At 36.9% G+C, this 23,443-nt stretch overlaps 1 protein-coding gene across 3 annotated transcripts in view; it reads left to right on the top strand.

Moving 5' to 3' along the window:
• The window catches only part of SESN3 (sestrin 3), a 76,877-nt gene that overhangs the window by 22,492 nt on the left and 30,942 nt on the right, over window positions 1-23,443 (top strand). The window contains exon 1 of one of the 3 annotated variants that reach the window (XM_020885536.2): window positions 6,952-6,976. The exons of the other annotated variants lie outside the window; for them this stretch is intronic. The gene's annotated coding sequence lies outside the window, so the exon portion shown is untranslated. Of the gene's footprint in view, window positions 1-6,951; window positions 6,977-23,443 lie in introns of those variants that run through there. 3 annotated transcript variants of the gene reach the window in all.

Here is a 23,443-nt window from a genome sequence, read left to right as displayed (position 1 = left end):
ATGGGTGAATTTAACTCAGATGACCATCATATCTACTACCATGGGCAGGAATCCCTTAGAAGAAATAATGGAGTCACCATAGTAAACAAGAGTCCAAACTGCAGAACTTGCATGTGATCTCAAAAATGACAGAATGATCTCTGTTCACTTCTAAGGCAAACCATTCAGTATCATGGTACTCCAAGTCTATGCCCCAATCAGTAATGCTGAAGAAGCTGAAATTGAACAGTTCTATGAAGACTTACAAGATCTTCTAGAACTAACACCAAAAAAGTTGTCCTTTTCATTATAGGGGACTGGAATGCAAAAGTAGGAAGTCAAAAAATACCTGGAGTAACGGGCAAATTTGGCCTTGGATTACAAAACTAAGCAGGTCGAAGTCTAACAGAGTTTGCCAAGAGATCGCACTCTTCATAGCAAACACCCTTTTCGAACAACCTAAGTGAAGACTGTACACATGGACATCACCAGATGGTCAATACTGAAATCAGATTGATAATATTCTTTGCAGCCAAAGATAGAGAAGCTATACAGTCAGCAAAAACAAGGCTAGGAGCTGACTGTGGCTCAGATCATGAACTCCTTATTGCCAAATTCAGACTTAAATCATAGAAAGTAGGGAAAACCACTAGACCATTCAGGTAGGACCTAAATGAGATACCTTGGAGAAGGCAATGGCAACCCACTCCAGTATTCTTGCCTGGAAAATGCCATGGATGGAGGAGCCTGGTAGGGTGCAGTCCATGGGGTCACTAAGATTCAGATATGACTGAGCGACTTCACTTTCACTTTTCACTTTCATGCATTGGAGAAGGAAATGGCAACCCACTCCAGTGTTCTTGCCTGGAGAATTCCAGGGACGGGGGAGCCTGCTGGGCTGCCATATATGGGGTCACACAGAGTCGGACACGACTGAAGTGACTTAGCAGCAGCAGCAGCAGCAGCAGCAGATACTTTACAATTATACAGTGAAAGTGACAAATAGAGTCAAGGGATTAGATCTGATAGACAGTGCCTGAAAAACTGTGGATGGAGGTTTATGACATTGTACAAAAGGCAGTGATCAAGACATCCCCAAGAAAAAGAAATGCAAAAAGGCAAAATGGTTGTCTGAGGAGGCCTTACAAATAGCTGAGAAAAGAAGAGAAGCTGAAGCAAAGAAAAGGAAAGATATACCTATTTGAATGCAGAGTTCCAAAGAAGAGCAAGAAGAGGTAAGACAGCCTTCCTCAGTGATCGATGCAAAGATATAGGGGAAAATAATAGAATGGGAGAGACTAGAGATCTCTTCAATAAAACGAGATACCAAGGGAACTTTTCATGCAAAGATGGGCACAATAAAGGACAGAAATGGTATGGACCTAACAGAAGCAGAAGATACTGAGAAGAGGTGGCAAGAATACACAGAAGAACTGTACAAAAAAGATCTTCATGACCCAGATAACCATGATGGTGTGATCACTCACCTAGAGCCAGACATCCTGGAATGCGAAGTCAAGTGGGCCTTAGGAAGCATCACTATGAACAAAGCTAGTGGAGGGGATGGAATTCCAGCTGAGCTATTTCAAGTCCTAGAAGATGATGCTGTGAAAGTGCTGCACCCATTATGCCAGCAAATTTGGAAAACTCAACAATGGCCACAGGATTAGAAAAAGTCAATTTTCATTTCAATCCCAAAGAAAGGCAATGCCAAAGAAGGTTCAACCTGCCGCACAATTGCACTCATCTCACGTGCTAGCAAAGTAAATCTCAAAATCCTCCAAGCCAGGTTTCAACAGTACATGAACCACGAACTTCCAGATATTCAAACTGGTTTTAGAAAAGGCAGAAGAACCAAAGATCAAATTGCCAACATCCATTGGATCATCGAAAAAGCAAGAGTTCCAGAAAAACATCTTCTGTCTTATTGACTACCCCCAAAGACTTTGACTGTCTGGATCCAACAAACTGTGGAATATTCTTCAAGAGATGGAAATACCAGATCACCCGACCTGCTTCCTGAGAAATCTGTATGTAGGTCAAGAAGCAACAGTTAAACTGGACATGTAATAACAGACTGGCTCCAAATCAGGAAAGGAGTACATCAAGGCTGTATATTGTTATCTTGCTTATTTAACTAATATTCAGAGTACATCATGTGAAATGTCAGACTGGATGAAGCACAAGCTGGAATCAAGATTGCTGGGAGAAATATCCATAACTTCAGATATGCAGATGACACCACCCTTATGGCAGAAAGTGAAGAAGAGCTAAAGAGCCTCTTGATGAAAGTGAAAGGAGAGTGAAAAAGTTGGCTTAAAACTAAACTTTCAGAAAACTAACATCATGACATCCGGTCCCATCACTTCATGACAAATAGATGGGGAAAAATTGGAAACTGTGAGAGACTTTATTTTCTTGGGCTCCAAAATCACTGCAGATGGTGACCTCAGCCATGAAATTAAAAGACGCTTGCTCTTTGGAAGAAAAGCTGTGACCAACCTAGACAGCATATTAAAAAGCAGAGACATTACTTTGCCAACAAATGGTCCATCTAGCCAAGGCTATGGTTTTTCCAGTGGTCATGTATGGATGTGCAAGTTGGACTATAAAGAAAGCTGAGCACCAACGAATTGATGCTTTTGAACTGTGGTGTTGGAGGAGACTCTTGAGAGTCCCTTAGACTGCAGGGAGAGCCAACGAGTCCATCCTAAAGGAGATCAGTCCTGAGTGTTCATTGGAAGGACTGATGTTGAAGCTGAAACTCCAATACTTTGGCCACTTGATGCAAAGAACTGACTCATTTGAAAAGACCCTGATAGTGGAAAATATTGAAGGTGGGAGGAGAAGCGGACAACAGAGGATGAGATGGTTGGATGGCATCACTGACTCAAAAGATATGAATTTGTGTACACTCTGGGAGTTGGTGATGAGCAGGGAAGCCTGGTGTGCTACAGTCCGTGGCATCTCAGAGTCAGACACAAATGAGCAAATGAACTAATAGAAGCTATGGATAGATTGCTGAGGGAATAATAACGTGTGTAGGTGGCTCATGTCGATTAAAAGAGATGTACCACTTGAGAGTTGTGAGTTAAATTTTTGGGGGCAAGATGAGGACTGCCGCCTGGAAGGCAGCGTCTCAGATAGCTCTGAGATGCTGCTCCAAAGTGGCAGTGGGGGAAAGTCAATATATAAGCTTTTGGTGAAGGGGAAGTTCAATACCTTGAAGCACTTATTTTAGAAAAGGTTTTTTTTGTTAACCATGAGTATCTGATGTCACCATGAAGGGCTTTAGTGCTTCTCTAGATCTGAGGAGATGCAAGGATTGAGAACATAAAATCTGTTCCTAAAAACATTCAACTATCTAAAGACCTGTCCCACCAGATCCCCTGGAGCACGGAGTGCCTCCCTTCACCCTGATCTCCCTCAGGGGTTGTTGAAGGTCAACAGCTATAGCATCATGGTGTTCAAACTCCATGGCAGATGACAAATGCCTTTATAGTTCAGTCATCGGCAATGTTCTTGGTAAGTGCCAATTTGTAGTTGACACTAATGAGTGCTCAGATATGTAGACACAGATATATACAATCTGGAAATGAATGACAGTATTGTGGCTATTTCTATACCATATTCCTTTATGTTATAGTGGTCATTCCAGAATTTTCTTTTTTATGTTCTTACTATTTAATCAGAAAACTACTTTTTCTCTTTAATTTAGAATTCAAAAGATAGCTACAATTGTATTCTGCATGATAAATGAGACTTTTATAATTTTAAGAAATGTGTGAAATCTGTAATTGGAACATTATATATTCATCTAGAGGTGTTTTTGGTTAGGACCTGAAGATAAGAAAGGTTAATTAACTTGTGAAGTAATTTAATTTACAGCTTAATTAGTATTTATGTATTAATTTAATAGTATTTAATTAGTATTTATGTTTTAGGGCATTTGAAGAATACAAAAGTATACAGAATATGAACTAGATTTTAGAGAACTTACTGTGTGTTTGGAAAGGAAGACCTTTACTAAATTATTATGAAGGCATGTTAAAATAGAAAATATATATGCTTTTGGTTTTTTATAGATTTTCATAGATTATTATTTATCTTATTATTTATGAAGGCATGAATAAAGCTTCAGTTACCCAAATATGGTAGTGTATGGACAAGAAGATTAGTCAAGTATTAAATATCAAATACTTGTTCTTACTTTTAAGGTGGAGTGATGTGATCTTGATGACTTTCTACATTTTTAATTATTTTAATTCTTGAAAGTGATCATCTCATTATAGAGTATAATCAGTTATTTTGTAAATGAGTGTTTCTCACTTAAGAAGCTTTATTTTCTAATTTTATTTTCCATTTTTAATTTGGTTATTTGTTGAGGAAAATATTGACCTAAGGGACTACTGTGAGTCAATTAATAGCTTTCTAAATCCAGTCCATTCTATAAACTTTTCTTTAACTTAATGTTTAAACTCTTTGACTAGTGATGTTGAACTTTGTGAACTCAGTGTTGCATATTTCTAATAGCAGCACATATATGGTAGATAATATGACACTGTTTTAAGAGCTTGACAGGTATTAGCTCATATAGTATTTTTACCACCTGTTTCAATAGCCTCCTATTCATCCCATTAGTGAGGAAGGGGTTCCTAGCTTTAGGTCATGGGGATCACTAAAGAAACAACACTCAAAACTAGACAGATGAGATCAACAGCTTATTAGTTACATATACCACAGCCCAGGGAAAGAAAACATCGCGTGCTGCACAGGCCATATGGAGGTTGTGTTTAGGAGTGAGCAACCAGGGGCCGTGGGAGGGAGAGTTTGTAGTGTCAAGAGAGGAAGGTGCCTCCTGGTTCCTGTGGGAATCTGTGCATGTCTTGCTTGAGAATTCCACGGGCTCTTAGGGAAGTGAAACCTGCTACTCAGGGATCAGCAGGAATTGCACCTGGTCCTCTTGATAAGAAGGGTTATTCAGCTAAGAGACCTTATCTTCATGAGCAGAGTAAGGAGAAGAACTTGCAAATTGGGCCATTTGAGGTCTTCCTGAAGACTCTCGAGTGTCCCTTGGACTACAAGGAGATCCAACCAGTCCATCCTAAAGGAAATCAGTCCTGAATATTCATTGGAAGGACTGATGCTGAAGCTGAAACTCCAATACTTTGGCCACCTGATGGAAGAACTGACTCAGTGGTGGGAAGATTGAAGGCAGGAGGAAAAGGGGACGACAGAGGATGAGATGGGTGGATGGCATCACCAACTTGACGGACAGGAGTTTGAGTAAGCTCTGGGAGATGGCGATGGACAGGGAAGCCTGGCGTGCTGCAGTCCATGAGATCTCAAAAAGTTGGATGTGACTGGGTGACAGAACTGAACTGATTTCATCATATGCCTAAGGAGCACATAATATTGAGCCTTAATTTTACGCTTTATACAGTACAACCCTATGAGGTAGGTAGAATTATTAACCCCATTTCATAGATGAGACTGGCAGGTACACAAGCTAAGCTGCTAAACACTATGATGACCACACTTCCAACTATTCCTTATGTATTTGCTTTCCCTCAATGTAGATAGAAATTCTCAATATCCAGAAATAAAAGGAAGGCATATAGAAATTCAGTGGGTCACCCCCATGTCTGTCTCGTGAACAGAAATGAACTGGCTTCACATTTGTTTGTTTACTAGTTGTCAAGGTGTTTTCATCTCTGTGTCATGATGATTTTTGTTTTTCTTTATAAAGGTATAAACTCTGAAATTAAGTAAATATGTTTTCATTCCTTGATTGAGAGTTGCTGGACACAGTCATTATCAAGAGAGTAATAGCTTTGGTTTTCTATTTCTAGGGCCTTTAAAAGCAGAAGAAATATTAAGATTATTTGGATTTTATTCTGTCTAGCATGAGAGGGAACAGTCCACTGATCTAGTGTTTGTATGAGTAACTTAGCTATACTTCTTATAAAAAAATAACTTTGATCAATAGAAATTTTACTGGGTTACAACTTTGAAATTTGAAAATCCTATTTATCATTATTTTTTAAACTTTTTAGTTTATATTGGAGTATAGCCAATTAACAACATTGTGATAGTTTCAGGTAGACAGCAGAGGGACTCAGCCATACACATACATGTATCCATTGTCCCCCAAACGTGATTTGTCATTTTTTTTGTCATTATTTTTTTAACAAACATACTTTATGCAACAGGAGGTAGTTAATGGTTATCTGTGATGTATATCTTATTTTATCACTCTAATAATATCAGAGTATCTCATTTTTCTTGATAAAATTAGATATATTTTTCTAGATTTGGTCTTCAAGTAATGCAAATCAAATTATAAACTGCCTGAATTAACTCTAGTTTTGTTTTTACTTTTTTTTGGTATGACCAAATCTTTGATATAAGGAAGATAAGTATATATTTATTGAGTATTACTTATCATGAACTGACAATCAAAAATAGAATTTCCACACTTGAGTTTTTCTCATTGCCTTCCCCTTGTCTGTGAACATTGTCAAATTAACTTTTTAAGAAAATAAAAACAATTTCACATCTACCTATTAAATAGTATTGAGTCATCTGGTCCACAGGGATAATAAACTTTTTTAGTCTTCCTTTCTGTCTTAATGAGAGCTGTGCCTCATTGATGTAGTGTCAGGGTGCAACATGCTGTTAGTTCTACTGTAACACATCAATTTGTTCCAATTGATGTATCAGGGAATAATTTGAGCATGATGGTGAATTTTGCATTTGCTTATGGGCAATTTCAACAGAGAGAGTGTTCAGTGAATTCAGAAAACCACACTCAGCTGACCTGAGCTGCCTAGGAATACCCTAAACACACGTGTTGCTCAAACCTTCACCCTCCAGGTCTGGTGTCACAGCTTTTCATCCAATTTCAGATCCTCCTCCTCCTTACTGCTTTGTAACTTCCAAGCTACAGGCCCTCCAACAACCCACTTCCACAAACAACCTTCAGATCTTTTTCAAGGTAATGTGCCATATTTATTTTAAATATCATTTCTTTATGTCATTTTTAGCAGTTTAACAAGTATGAAGAATTTGACACCATTTTTTATTAAGTTCCTTTTTTAAAATGTAAAACTGATGCAGTTTTTTAAGTATTGTGCCCTTAACTTCATTTTCCCCATAAGCTGATAGTTTTATTGCATGATTTTGCACAGTTCAGTGAAATTTTTAGGGGCACATATATTGTGATACAGCAGAATGACTGTAATTGAAAAGGTTATCCTCTTTTTTTTTTTCTTCCCAAATTACCCTTGGCTTTTAGTTAATTCATTGTAATAGTGTGATTAATTTAGTAAATTTACTAATTATAGATGTGATAAATTGCATATAGGAATTTAGTAAACTTTTAAAAATAATTGGACCATTAGAGATCACAGATGTCTTTAAAGTATGTCACCTGTGAGGGGCCCAGAGGGAACTGTCATGAACCCATCAACCAAATTAAAGGCTGAAAGCATAATTTATTGTTATAACATTATTAAAATATATGTTTGGAGTAAAAAGAAATTTAAAAATTATAAAAAATCATGATCTCTAGTACATTTGTTTTTATCCATCTGCATATATAAGCCTAGAAAACCATATTGGAAGGATAGAAATCACCATGTTAGTAGTAGTAGTAGTTTTAGTATGATAAAATTATGAGGAACTTTTGTTTGCTCTCTCTAGTTTTTTTCCATTATGAATAAAAGTGGTAATAAAAAGTTAAAAAAACTACAGAGGTGGGGAGAACACACAAATGTGGGAGGGTATTGTACTAACAGTAATGCGATATATTTCTTCATGAAGCTCTTAAGGAAGACATAATCCAGAATGGAGGGAAATTAGTAAATCTTGCCAGGAATTTTCTTCAAAATTTAAATATAGGGCTACTTTTTATTTTGTGCCCACTATATTCTTGACACATTACTAGATTTTTTTCTTTGTACCTCATCTCATTTAATCCTCATAACATATCTTATAAAGCTGAGATTCTATCCCCACTTGACCAAAGAATAAATCAGGACTTAACATTATTTACCTGCTGCCTTGGGTGCTGCTCTATTATCATTATAATGCATTATTTTTTCTCTGAGGAAAAGTGTATTTTTGAAACACTTGTTTGTTTTTTTATTTGTAATAAAAAAATGCTATCATATTGTTCTCTAAATTAGAAAAAAACACTTATTTGGGTTAAAATTGTTGTTAACTTTTCTAACAAAGGACCTCATTGCCTTAAAATATTGTAGAACATTGCCACTCAAGACTCATGAATCTTTATTTCATGTTTTGCCACAATAGGAATAAATACTGCTTCAGTGTTTATCTGTGACATTGAACTGGGGCCTCTGTTCCATATAGCATTCTTATTTGATTGTTTCATATTTTTCTCTGAGAAATCAAGTAATAATGTTAACAAAATATAAACGAAATTGTTGGCTATTGGAAATGCAGCTGTTCTTTGGTACCTTGAAATTGTTTAAAAATACTTGCCAACTAAATTCTCATTAGATAATCATATTTGTCTATTCAAATGTTATTGAAAATAACTGTATTCACGTGGGTAAGTGTCTTAGCTTCGTTACGTTCACTTCCACTCGAGCATAACATAAAATCACCATTTGATTCTGCTTTAAATCTTCTAAAAGCTATCTTTGTGACTAGTTTATTGATTTAGACATATACTTTGTCATGTAAACTTAATCCTTAGATCTTGTAATCACTTATATAATTGTCCTGAAGAAACTTTAAAAGTTGTTCCCACTTCTTGTACCCTCCTCTTAGAGAAAAGATAGTTTGGAGCATGACTAGGAAAACTAAAATTCCTTGCTTTACAAAGTAAAATTACACTTCGAAGGGCTAACACTAAAAACTCATGAGGAAGATCTGCAGCTTCAACCTTTCCATTCGTAGGCTTCTTTTTGGAACCTAGCTGCCATACTTGGAGGAAGCAAAAGCAGCCCCAGTGGAGAGGAAGCAGGACACCCGTTAGACAGCACAGGTGCCAGCATTTGAGTGAGACATCTTGACCTGTCAGCCAACATGATGATAGTTGTATACGTGTTTGGCATATCAATGATTGCATGACTGTTCCTATAGAAGAGAAAGGGGCTTTCCAGGTGGCTCAGTGGTAAAGAACCTGCCTGCCAAACAAGAGACATGGGTTTGATCCCTGGGTCGGGACGATCCCCTGGAGGAGGAAATGGCAACCCACTCTAGTATTCTTGCCTGGGAAATCCCATGACAGAGGAAACGGATGGGCTACAGTCCATGGGGTTGCAAAGAGTTGGACATGACTTAGCAAATAAATAGCAGCAACAACATAGAAGAGAAAAATCCTGTTATCTTTTAGAGATTGTGTTCTAGGGAAGAAACAGCTGTAGACCTCTTAAGATTGTGTAAATTCCCTAAAAATACATTAGGGAAAATTAGAATTTATAAATATACACAGGCCTGTGCTGTGCTGAGTCGCTCAGTCGTGTCTGACTCTTTGTGACCCCATAGACTGTAGTCCGCCAGGCTCCTCTGTCCATGGGGATTCTCCAGGCAAGAATACTGGAGTGGGTTGCCATGTGCTTCGCCAGGGGATCTTCCCAACCCAGGGATCAAACGCAGGTCCCCGCATTGCAGGCAGATTCTTTACCATCTGAGCCACCAGGGAAGCCCAAGAATACTGGAGTGGATAGCCTGTCCCTTCTCCCTTCTTCAAGGGGACACTTAGCCCCCACCCCCGATCCCAGAATCAGACCAGGGTCTCCTGCATTGCAGGTGGATTCTTTACCAGTTGAGCTACCAGGGAAGCCCAATAGACAGGTGTAGTAATTCTTAATGCCAAAACCAAAACTCTCTAATACATTGTTAAGTAGAATTATATGAGAACAACAAGTCAACAAATCCATGTAATATTTTGTGATGAATTTGAAAAATTATTTATGATATTTATAAAAGATTATAAATCTTATGAGGATTACTTACAAGACTACTTTCATCATTCACACAAAGGAGTTTATCATGATCCCTTGATTGATTTGGCCAGAAAAAAAACCGAGAGAAAGAAGAAAGCCTTTAAGCAATATGAATCCTGACAAGAAATGGATCTTTTTCTCTTTAGCTTTTTTAGCGTATGGTATGTTCTCTTAACTGGATCATTGAAAAGAATCTTAGATATGCTTAAAGTTATTCTGTTATAAAGATGTATACATTATATAGTGTATATTTATAGGTTATCTTGGCTTTATAATATTTTACCAGAAACTCTTTCTCAGTTTATTAATAGACTATAAGAAAAATGGTTACTTTTAAAACAATATTTGTTTTAAGCTAGTGAAAACAATGAGAAAGCTACGTCACATCTTTTTCCTAGAACATATACTAGCCTTCTAAGAGACTTGATTTCCTTCAGCTACCCCATCCCAGTCCATTTTCTAACTGATGTCAGAAATGCTTTCTCAAAAGACAAATATCCTTTTTGATGTTGTCTATCATTTCTATGAAGTCCAAACTCTTTAGTATGACATTCATGATATGACTCTTGCCTATGTATCAATCTTAGTCCCTGAGACAGTTTCAGGGATCCTGTAGAACCAGTATATAGTTCCCCAAATGTGCCTTGTCTTTGTATTTTCTATTCCTTTTGCCTGGGATGTTGTACTCTTCCAGACCTAGCCACTCTTTTCTAAGAAACCTGGCAGATTTTTATTTCTTCCTAAAGAATTATACCAACTGGAGGGTAATTTTGCTTCATCCCCTTGCAGAATTAGGCTTTCCTATCCTGTTAAACTCCATTAAAGCTCCTCACAGGTTTTGTAACTATGCATCCGAATTTATTTACCTCATGTTTTCTTGAGGTCAGTGCCTATGCTTTATTTATCTTGACACTTCCAATTTTTAGCCCAAGAACTCCCAGATAACAAATTTTTTAAAAAGGAAAAAAAAAAACCTGTTGAATGCATTAATCTTCTTTATAAAAGTTGCAATGTTTAATCTTAGTAAGGTGTAAAATATACTTAACATATTTTTTCTCCAGACTCATAAATTACTAAAATTTTATTGTAATAGATGCCATTTATTAAATGCCTGTTTCATATCAGGGACTTTGCTATGCACCTTTAAAAAAAACTATAGTAAAAAATGTCCAACTACACAGAATCAAAAAGAACAGTGTAATGGCCTCCAAAACCCATCCTCAAATTCAGTATTGACAAGATTTTGCCAGTCTTTATCAATCCTGTGAATTGAACATGGCTGAAGAGATGAGCACGCACATTGTTGTTATTGTTGCTGAAGTAATTTAAAATTCTTTTCCTTCTACCCCTACACATGTCAGTATGCATCTCTAATATATACAGACTCATTCTTGTATAGCTACAATGCCAGTTCACATCTAACAAACTTAGCAATTATTGATTGAAATTGGCTCAGATGGTAAAGTGTCTGCCTGCAATGCAGGAGACCCGGGTTTGATCCCTGGGTTGGGAAGATCTCCTGGAGAAGGAAATGGCAACCCACTCCAGTATGCTTGCCTGGAGAATCCCATGGACAGAGGAGCCTGGTAGGCTACAGTCCATGGGGTCGCAAAGAGTTAGACACGACTGAGCGACTTCACTTTCTTTCATCTAATACCTCATCTTATTCAATTTCCTCCCAATTGTTTAGTGTCTTTTTAGAGGTAACTTTTTCTGAATTAGGTTCACCATTCCATTTGGTACTTATGTCTTTTAAGTCTCTCTTAGGAGTTGTTCCTCCAATCACTTTTTGTTTTTCAGGCCCTTAACTGGTTGTTGTCAGCCGTCCTCTAGCATATTTCATAACCTGGATCATTTTCTATGCTTTCATGTTGTCATTTAATTTGTTCCTCTAACCTTCTGTTTCCTATGAATTTGTAGTTGGAGCTAAATGCTTGATTAAATGGCTTCCCTTGTGGCTCAGCTGGTAAAGAATCCACTTGCAAGGCAGGAGACCTGGGTTTGATTTCTGGGTTGAGAAGATCCCCTGGAGAAGGGAAAGGCTACCCACTCCAGTATTCTGACCTGGACACTTCCATGGACTGTATAATCCATGAGGTTGCAAAGAGTCTGACATGACTGATCATGTTCAAATTATTTTTGTGTATAGACATTTTCTTCATCCTATTTTAATGGTTGTATTGATGGATTAGAACCCTAGTAGTGAGACTTAGGGGTCAAAGGGCAGATTCGTATGTAATTTTTCTAGACATTGTCAAATCCCTATCCAGGAGGGTTGTTTAATTTTGCATTCCCACAGTTTTTGAGAATACCTGTTTCCCTGTAGTATTGTCAAAAAATATGTTGCCTAACGGATTTATGCCAGTCTGGTGTGTGAAATATAACATTTGCTTTTATTTTTATGAGTTGTTTCTTCTGTTAATTGCCCATTCCTTGTTCATTTTTTGATTTGGTTGTTGGTTTTTCCCTTTTAATTTCAGGAGCTCCTAATATAATATATTAGCCATTGTGTGTTAAATTGCAAATATTTGCCTTTTGATTTTTATCATATTTTTGTACCATACAGAAAATTTTTTTAAAGTGTGTGTGTGTAAATGTGTAGTTGAATTATCAATTGTTTGTTGTTTCTGAATTTTGAGTCATAATTAGGGAAGTTCCATTTGTTGTCTATTTATATGCTAATACAGCTCCTTTAAATATAGAACTATTATGTTTTACTATATGATAAGGCTAGCACCCCTCCTACATTGCTTTCACAGGGTCTTCTTGATCATTCGTGCTTAACTGTTTTGTAATTGAGTTTATTTTACAAATAAGAAAATGAACACTTCCATAGAAGTTCTATGGCCATGGCAGTAATGAGAAAAGTAAAAAAAAAAAATAATAATAATTGTTCATAATGATTCCTTCATACCTTGTCTTCATATGAAAGTTAATTGTAGCAATCTTTTTGCAACTGAAACTGTTCCAGAAGGATACACAATTAGAAGGAAGAGAGGCAGAGTATATTGGAACATTCATTTCAATCAGTGCTTCCCAAAGTGTGGCTGTGGAACTCTGGCCAAATGTTTAGCACAAAACAAAGCAGTGGCATTCTCCTGACACAGTCATCATTCTTTTCCTCTCTGCTCTGTATTCTCAGTAAAAAAAAGTTGGTTTCACTGAAGAATATCCTTGATAAAACAGTAAAATTCAGGCATTTTATTAAATCTTGACCATGAAATGCTTAATCATTTTCAAAATGGGAGTATACATAAAGCTCTTCTCCATGCCAAAGTATGGTGGTTGTCTTGAGAAAACGCAGCTGTGTGACTGAGTTGTGAGCCAAACTAGTCTCTTTTTATTGAACACTATTTTATATGAAAAAATGACTGACTGATAGTTATGGTTATCCAGACGGGTATTTGGCAGACATTTCTACAAAAATAAACAAAGTGAATCCATCACTTCCAGGAAAATAAGCAATAGGATTTACTGCCAAAATAAAATTTGAACTTTGAGGAGAAAACAATTTTGGAAAACTGGTATCCTCTACCACGAGCTTGTCCATTTCTCAAAGCTTAAAGATTTTTCTGATATGAACAGTGGTGACATTAACATATTTTGTTTTAAATAATATATTCAATGTATGAACATTTGGAAAGCCTGCCAAACTCAGTGATCCAATATTCTCTTTTTTTAATATAAATTTATTTATTTTAATTGGAGGCTAATTACTTTACAATATTGTAGTGGTTTTGCCATACATTGACATGAATCCACCACAGGTGTACATGTGTTCCCCATCCTGAACACCCCTCTCACATCCCTGATCCAATATTTTCTAAATGGCTAATAGTTAATAATGCAAAATCACACATGAGTAATTGATCTCTTCAAAGTATAAGATAAACCAATGGATTTTAATGTAACAAAGTAAGATGATTATTGATGTGGTTTCAGATTCCACATTCCACCAAACTTAAAAGCTACTATTTGTCGAGTCTTAATGTAGTGTCATGGCTTCCCTGATGGCTCAGAGGTTAAAGCATCTGCTTGCAATGCAGGAGACCTGGGTTCGATCCCTGAGGTGGGAAGATCCCCTGGAGAAGGAAATGGCAACCCACTCCAGTATTCTTGCGTAGATAATCCCACGGAGGGAGGCGCCTGGTAGGCTACAGTCCATGGGGTCGCAAAGAGTTAGACACGACTGAGCGACTTCACTCACTCACTCACTGAATGGAGTATCATAGAATATTCAAAATTATCTTAAAAGGTTATTAAAATACTTTTGTGAGGCTGAGTCTTCTTCATGCTATAAAACATATAGAAACAGATTGAATGCAGAATTAGATGTAAGAATCCAGTTGTCTTTAATTAAGCCAGATATTTACACAACTGTATGTTACTCTTCTCAGTAAAATTTTTGTTTTGATTTGGAAATTACAGTTTCAAAAAATTCATTTCTGTTAATATGTAATGGGTTTATTCTATTTTTATTTTTAAATGAATTATTTACATTTTTCTTTGATTTAATTTATAATATAATAATTATTGATAGATATCACTCACATTGGGCTTCCCTGGTGGCTCAGTGGTAAAGAATATACCTGCCAATGCAGGAAACACAGGTTCCATCCCTGGGTCAGGAAGATCCCCTGGAGAAAGAAGTGGAAACCCACCTCCAGTATTCTTGCCTGGGAAATCCCATGGACAGAGGAGCCTGGCAGGTTACAGTCAATGGGGTTGCAAAAAAAGCCAGACACAACTTAGCAACTAAAACAAAACAAGAAAAAAATCACATTAATAAAAGCTTTTGGATCAATAATTTTTAGGAATATAAAGAGTTTCTAATATCAAAAAGTTTGTGAACCATCTACTTACATGAGCATAATAAGTCATGTTTTAATTTTGATTACAATGGGTTTTGAGTTTACCTGTATACATTAAAACACAGCTTTAATGTTTTTTCACAATTTCTCTAAGCTGAGCAAGTGACCTTTATTTTGTTAATCATTGTGTTTTGAAAAAACTGGAAACTGTCATGTCATTCTGTTTCATTAGAATAACTTAGAAGACCTTTTGATTTTGTTACAACCTGGGTAGTAGATGCTAAGTACAGAGGTTTGACTTAAAGCCCTACTTTTCTTTCGTACACCAGGTAGCTACATTTACAGCATATTTTTTTTTATTTCTCTAAAGGACTATCAGCCATATACTGAGTAATATTAGAATGTTCTGTAACTGTTCAGTCGTATCCGACTCTTTCTGCAGCCCCAGGGACTGCAGCACACCAGGCTTCCCTGTCCTTCACCATCTCCCGGAGTTTGCTCAAATTCATGTCCATTGAGTCAGTGATGCCATCCAACCATCTCATTCTCTGTTGCCCCTTTCTCCTCTTGCCCTCAATCTTTCCCAGCATCAAGGTCTTTTCCAATGAGTTGACTCTTCGCATCAGGTGGTCAAAGTATTGGAGCTTCAGCGTCAGTCCTTCCAATGAATATTCAGGGTTGATTTCCTTTAGGATGGACTGGTTTGATCTCTTTGCTGTCCACGGGCCTGTGTAACTGTAATTGTTTCTAACAGGAGTCTTAATTTCAAAAGCTCCCATTTTTAAATTTCTTTTAATCTAACTGGGACATAATTTTAATAGGTAAAACTTTCTAAAAATTAAAGCCAAGTTTTTACTACTACACAATAGACAACATTAAAAATTGTATAAAAGTAAAGCAGTTCTTAATACTTCATGAGGAGCTGGGGAGCAATTTTATAGTTAGTGGTAGGAAAGTATATTTTCTATATGTTATTAGGGAAGCATTTAGTTAAGTAGTTACTATGGACTTTGTCTCAGGGGCAGAGGTTTCTGTACCTGAGAAAAATCTCATTTTCGGGGAACTTAGCCCAAAATTTTAATATATTCAACAAGTATATTTTGTCATTCTGCATCTCTAAAGAAAGTGTTTAACACTTAAAAGGTTGTATAGGAGCCTTTGTTGCTCAAGATCAGTGTCAAGGCATGAAGTATCATTACTGATTTTTAAGAAGGAAGCATAAACTACAGGAAATTGCATGTACTGCTTATTATAATAACACTAGAAGATAAACAAATAGAGAAAAGGGAATATTTGTCACATAGGGAACCCAGATGATACAAGGAAGGTAGTAGATTGATGTCTAGGACTGTGGTTATTAATTTAATTTATTGATATGTCTCAATAAGAGTACAGAGAACTGCCTCAAGTCCACAGGATACTCTTCCCCATTGAAGGAAGGAAAAGGGATGGAAGAGTCTGTACCAGATTTCTGTCTCCTCAGTTCAACTCATCATATGCATGGGGTCTACTATTTTCATGTTGCTGTGCTATAAAGGTGCAGATACTGTGTTAGAAATTGATCCTGCTGTTTAAGGTATATATGGTCTGAAGAAAGCAGTAAGATAATGATATACTTTAATAGCTCTAAGAGAGAGAAAAACTAAATATAATTGTGAACCTTAAGAAGAATCATTTTAATTTCCTATAAGAACTTGGGAGTTGGTGTGAGTGGAGGAAGACCAAAGGAGTTGGTGTTTGAATTGGGTCTTAAAGGAAGAATAGGTAGTATTTCAATAGACCTCAAAAAGGGAGGACAGCGCCTCAGGAAATACTGGTTCAAATGTCTAAATTCTGCATAACACAGAAAAGATCTGCCATGTTCAAATTCCCAAGTTTTCGTTTACAGGTGAATCTAACTTGATCTATGCTACTCTAGGTGTATTACATGAAAAGTGGGAAATTAGGTGTGCTCTTTGCTGCTTACTTCTGGATGGCACTGGACTTGAACTTGATGTTAGATTTACTGTTTAAAGGAGAAGCCTAATGTGGCCTTATGTAAATCTTTAAAAAATGAAACTGAAGTTTACCTGACACCATCTCCATACTAAAGTTGATGTACTCCAAAATGAACAAGGTACTGTCCCAGTCCACTACACCTGACAGTTTACTAGGGGGAGAAGGAGGTAGAGAAGCTGACAAATACACTCCTTATAGTGGAAATGTTTTGAGATTGGAAGTTAAAAATCTTAAGCGGTATGTGTTGTTGAAGAAAGCTGAAATTCATGCTCTTAGTTCCAAGATCTTTTTTGCAGTGTTCCTCAAATGATCATACTCAGTGGTAGAGCTCTTGGAGAAAGGGCTTGGTCGCCTTGGTTTTAAGAGCTCAGTTAGAAAGGGGAACCGAAGTCTCAGACCTTTAGAAGGCAACTGGATTCCCCACTTACGAAGGGGAATTTCCAGTGCTCTCTTTGGATCCTCAGCGAATATTTGCCACACCCTCTGTCCGAGGCTGGGCTCCTGAGGCTCCTGGGGTCCCTATACCACTCAGGCTCCAAGGACTAGAGGAGATGATGTGTAATTTGCAAGATTCTTGCCTCAGATGGTATTACAACTTTCTGCTTCCCAATCTTTTCTCACTAAATGACGTTAGATCTCAGGTACTTATTACAGTACATATTTTTATTGTATGGATAGTCAGTACATATTTTAATCTAGAGTAGGAGAAGTAATAATTTTATAATCTTCTAGGCCATTTTGGAATAGTGGGAAATAATGTATATTCAGGTAATGGCAGACATTTAAATATAAGTTTACTATAAAATTACTCATCTATGACAATCTAATTTAAAACCCATTCTTTTCTCATTTAGGGATAGTTTTTAGAATATCTCTGTGTTCCTTTCCATTTGTCTGTTTCTTCTGAAATATGCATTGTTATCAATTTCTATAAACCCAGTCTTTATTTCTGCAATTGTCTGCTAGGAAATAAGATGACATTAGTATTATTTCAAAGCATTGAGCCACCTGCCCATCTCTGTCCTTTTTGTAGTGGCTTCTGGCAAAATGGAACATCTAAAAAGGAGAGGAGAGTCAGCATCTGTAATTTACTGTTTGTGTTGATAATTTCAGTTAACTTTTCTTACAGTCACATTTAAAATTTTTGTTTGAGCATGTTTTTTATACTTAAGATATTTTGTCACTGCAGTGTGTTAAATTTTTTTTGAAGTTATTAAACTATCTTCTAAGGATACCTTTATATGGAATACGTTTATAAGGATACCTTTATATGGAATCAAAAATTTCTGCTTTGCCAGAATTTTTTATTTGTTAAATACATTTTTTAACCTCTTAAAGTGTTTGTATGTAAAGTTAATTACACACATTACTTTCAGCATTATTCTCTCCTATAGATATAAATTCATAAGGAACTTTTACATTTTAATGGATAGAATTTGTATGTTTTTCTTTTACATTGTAATGGATAGAATTTGTACTTTTTTTGCTTTTCAATTTTTTAATGAAATAAACTCAAAAAGAGAAATGTAAAAATTAAATTAGATAATTTATTTTAAAGATATTTAGTAGCTTAAAATGCAGCAATTAGTTCTCTTTAACAGTTAGCCTCTTAGGGGCAAGTAATTTACTAATTACCTCTAAAGACTGATAATTTTAAGAATTTGTAACTTTCACATATCTTAATTTTCTAGTGGGATTAGTTTATATAAAGTGATCTAGTAAATTACCTAACAGAGAAGTGTCAGATTAAGCAATTTTTTAAAATATAATTCATATTTATGCTTTTAGTGTTTTGTTTTCCAGTAGATAATTACTTAATAGGCATAATTTCAGCTGATGAATTTCAAGCATAACTTCTTTCAGCTATAATAACATATCTGAAAAAAGATATGTTTTTGTAGCACTCTTGAGATCATAACCTTTTGTGGCACTCGAGATCATAACCTTTGTAAAATAATCTCTTAGGACACATGACACTGATAAATAAAAAATATGAGTCCTTATTTTATAACTAGTTTTTCTCTCAATTGAAATTGTTGGATTTTATGGAAAAAATTTTAAGCAAATTCTGTGAATGTCGTCTTAAGGTATTTGAAGGAAAATCAATTAAATTTACTACTGTCTAAAGTTTCTTACATATTTTATATCTCCTTTCATTTTTAATGAGTCAACATATTGGAGAATTTCCTTTCTTCTTTTTAAGTTAGTGATTTGAAATTGTCATCAAATTGAGACTCTAAAGAATGGTATCTGCAAACTTTTCTGCCATTGTGATTAATTTGTTGAATTTTCATTTTCCAGTCTTATTATCCAAGTCAAACTTTTATTTCTACGAAGTTACCTTAAATACCTGTTTATTCTGCTTATGTTCATTCCTGAATTTTTAACCGTATTGTATCTTTGCATTATCCGAATAGCTGAAACCAAGACTAATCAATGCTATGGAGCCATGCTGTGCCATGGAACCTTTGGCAATGATAGAAGAATCCAGCTTGGTACCCACATGTGGCTGTTACATACTTTACATGCGGCTAGTGCAATCAAGACACTTAGTTTTTATCTCCTATTTAATGTTAATCAACTTAAATTTAGGTTTCTGTGGTGGCTCAGATGGTAAAGAATCTGTCTGCAATGCAGGAGACCAGAGTTCAATCCAGGGGTTGGGAAGATCTCCTGGAGAAGAGAATGGCAACCTACTCCAGTGTTCTTGCCTGGAGAACTCCATGGACAGAAGAGCCTGGTGGGCTACAGTCCATGGGGTCACAAAGAGTCAGACACAACTGAGCAACTAACACAACAAACTTAAATAGCCACATCTGGCTAAGGGATAGTATAATGGACAGTAGAGTTAAAAAAACAAACCAGGACTTGATTTTTTGTTTCATTTTTACAGTTGTGAAACAAGATTTATGCCTTAAAGGTCATTGTGTAAGATTCACTACTATGATCAAAATCATTTATTACCTAGGGTAGGATATTAGCTTTATATTTAAGAGAGGAAAACTTAGCAAGTATTCCTTAAAATCAGTGCAACTGCAAGTTATTTTCACTTCTAATATAGACCAACCCTGGAATTCTTCTATTAGAGTAGCATATGTTGAGGAAGTATATCACAGCTGTTCTAGTTTGGGGTGTTTTATTTTGTTTTAGGGGAAATTGACAGAATGACAAAAATGAGATCTTTTGTATTGCACTTTTGTGTTTTTGTCTTTTTTTTTTTAAGTGTTATCTCCTCAAAAGCTAGGGCCTAGAATTGACATGACTCTCAGTTGTGAGAGGAAAATATTTCTTAGCATGAGAGACACTTACAGTTGAGACCTAGCTGGGGAAAGGAAAGGAGAGCTGAAAGATATTGTTGGGAAAAGACAATGATCAGATTTAGCAACTAAGTGCAGATTCCTAAGATAAAGAGTCTCAGATAACTGTAAATCAGAGCGAGAGTTATTATGTGGTGATTTTAAAACTTAAAGAGGAAAGTAAGGGCCAGCTGGTTTAGGGCAGATTGATTTTTACACATGTTAATTTTAAGGTTCCAGCATGTCACAGGCAGTTCAAAATGGCCCGGGTCCAATGGAAGGGCCAAGCAGTGCTAACTCGAGCTCTTTAGCAAAGGTGCAGGAGTCTGTTACAGGGCCTGCTTGCTTTTCATGTCGCACAACCTTCTCTGTCCTTTACCCACTTCACCTTCTTCCCGCCAGTATGGTGAGGCTCACACAATCCAGCAGAGTTTTGTTTGTATCAGGAAGATGGAAGCTGTGGGTCAGAATACTCACTTGAGAGAATAAGTGCCGATGAAGGAGATGCAGGGAATGTCTAGGAAGAGAGTACAAGTGGAGAAAGAAGTCAGAGGGTTGGGTGCTTCAGAGCCAGGAAAGCCAAACTAGGGGAGACTTGCCTAGCAAAAGGCAGATCTTCTGAGTTTTGCACAGAGGCAAGAAGGCTGGAGATCACAGAGGTAGCATCTCAGCTGGGATCTATAGAATGTGAAGAGATGCCCTTCAGTGGGTGTGAAGTTTCAGTTATGCTAGATGACAAAGTCCTAGACATATGTTACACAATGTTGTGCTTACAGTTAACAGTAATGTACTATACAGTAATTACTGTAATTTGTTAGGAGGGTAGAGCTCATGTTATATATTTTTTACCGTAAGTTTTAAGAAGGGGAAAAGACAAAGTCCTTGATACTTTTTTGCAGCCTGCACTATGTGCAGACATTGAGACAAAAGATTCTTAGAACTGGCTGATTTGTTTTTTTTTTTTCTTTTCCCAAATTGCTTCTGTCTGAATTCACTCTCAATATGGTTGACAGCATTTCTGCAATTAGATTAAAATGCTTGATTATGGGATTGAGTAGGTGTGACCATCAAAGCAATAACTCTGTAGAGGAGTCATTTAACATTTCAAAAGGCATTAAGATGCCTGAAGATGTGATTTCACAAAAATCAGATTTAGTCTTGAGCAGCATGTCTGTGATGGTGGAGCCTTGTCCAGTGGCAATATCTCCACAGGCTGTGCAGTCAGTCAGAGCCACAGGTGGTTGTTGGGCACTTGAAATGTGACCAGTGTGATTGAGCAACTGGACTTTGAATTATATTTAATTTTAATGAATTTAAATGCAGTAACATGTGGCTGATGGCTACTGTATAAGGCAACCGAGGTCTAGAGACTTCAGGAAAGTTAATCAGAGCATGAGTAAAGTAGGAACCCAGTTCTTGGGCATTTTGCATTTGAAATGAAAGATGAGGAAAGGTTTTACAAAGTATTGTCGGAGACCAGAATTCCAGCTTATGGTTGTAAATGGAATCTTTTGGATATGGTATTGAGAAAAGGGAGTATTTCCTGCCATATCAGTAAACAAGGATGTCAGGGTCATCAGTGATTCAGCTCTCCAAATGTGAATTTCTGAACCCTGAGGGCACCCAGAAAGCTGAAGTGATCTGGCAGCCACGGCTGCAGCCACTCGCTGTGGTGAGCACAGAAGCTCAGGATGTAAAAATATGCAGGATATAGGGTAATCATTACCATCTTTCTAAATTCCATATATATGTGTTAGTATGCTGTAATGTTCTTTATCTTTCTGGCTTACTTCACTCTGTATAATGGGCTCCAGTTTCATCCATCTCATTAGAACTGATTCAAATGAATTCTTTTTAATGGCTGAGTAATATTTCATGATGTATATGTACCACAGCTTCCTTATCCATTCATCTGCTGATGGGCATCTAAGTTGCTTCCATGTCCTGGCTATTATAAACAGTGCTGTGATGAACATTGGGGTGCACGTGTCTCTTTCAGACCTGGTTTCCTTGGTATGTATGCCCAGGAGTGGGATTTCTGGGTCATATGGCAATTCTATTTCCAGTTTTTTAAGAAATCTCCACACTGTTTTCCATAGTGGCTATACTAGTTTGCATTCCCACCAACAGTGTAAGAGGGTTCCCTTTTCTCCACACCCTCTCCAGCATTTATTGCTTGTAGACTTTTGGATAGCAGCCAACCTGACACAGATGTACAGAACAGACTTTTGGACTCTGTGGGAGAAGGCGAGGGTGGAATGTTTCGAGAGAACAGCATCGAAACATGTATATTATCTAGGGTGAAACAGACCACCAGCCCAGGTTGGATGTAGGAGACAAGTGCTCGGGCCTGGTGCACTGGGAAGACCTAGACGAATCAGGTGGGGAGGGAGGTGGGAGGGGGGATCGGGATGGGGAATACATGTAAATCCATGGCTGATTCATGTCAATGTATGACAAAAACCACTGCAATGTTGCAAAGTAATTAGCCTTCAACTAATAAAAATAAATGGGAAAAAAAATGCAGGATACTGGCCCAGAGAGTTGAGATGCATATGAAAGGAATGATGTCAGTGAGCCTAGGCTCTTGCATCTTCCTGTATGTAGAAAAACGCTAAATTCCTTGACTTGAGGTATCTGGTTTTCTTTAATTCACAAAAATACTTTTGATGTTCAGACCTGCCCTTTGTTGCAAATTTCTATTTAACCTGACTCCTCCCCCTGCCTCCTTAGAGCTATTCTCTCCGGGTTACTTGAAATGCTGCCTCCTGGGCTTAAGTCCTCAAAATTTCCATCAAATAAAACATAACTCTCAACTTTTTACCAACTGAGCTACAAAGTGAAGTCGCTCAGTCATGTCCAACTCTTTGGACCCCATGGACTATAGCCTGCCAGGCTCCTCCATCCATGGGATTTTCCAGGCAGCAATACTGGAGTGGGCTGCCATACCCTCCTCCAAGGAGGCACTCCAGTACCCTTGCCTGGAAAATCCCATGGACAAAGGAGTATGGTAGGCTCCTATAGTCCATGGGGTCACAAAGAGCCAGACATGACTGAGAGACTTCACTCACTCACTCAACGTTTAGGTTATGACTGTTTTTTAAGTCAACAGTACTATCCTACTTCTTTTGTGTTTTATTTTATTGACTTTAAAAACATACAGAGATAGAAAGTAGGTGGGGAATAAGCGTTCAGTAGAATGAATTTTAAGGAGAATTTATAAACTGCTTTGATCATTGAAAGAACTTTTTTACCTTCATATAAATATACAAAGCAGTTGTATATAGTAGTATCCTCACCAGAAAAGACGCTTCTTTTACAGAAGCAGGAAGTAGGCTGATTCTTTCAATAGTGACACCATTTTTAAAATATAACTGAA

This window comes from Odocoileus virginianus, chromosome 10 (genome assembly GCF_023699985.2).
Source record: "Odocoileus virginianus isolate 20LAN1187 ecotype Illinois chromosome 10, Ovbor_1.2, whole genome shotgun sequence".
Classification (NCBI taxonomy): domain Eukaryota; kingdom Metazoa; phylum Chordata; class Mammalia; order Artiodactyla; family Cervidae; genus Odocoileus; species Odocoileus virginianus.
This window is presented reverse-complemented; position numbering and strand designations above follow the sequence as displayed.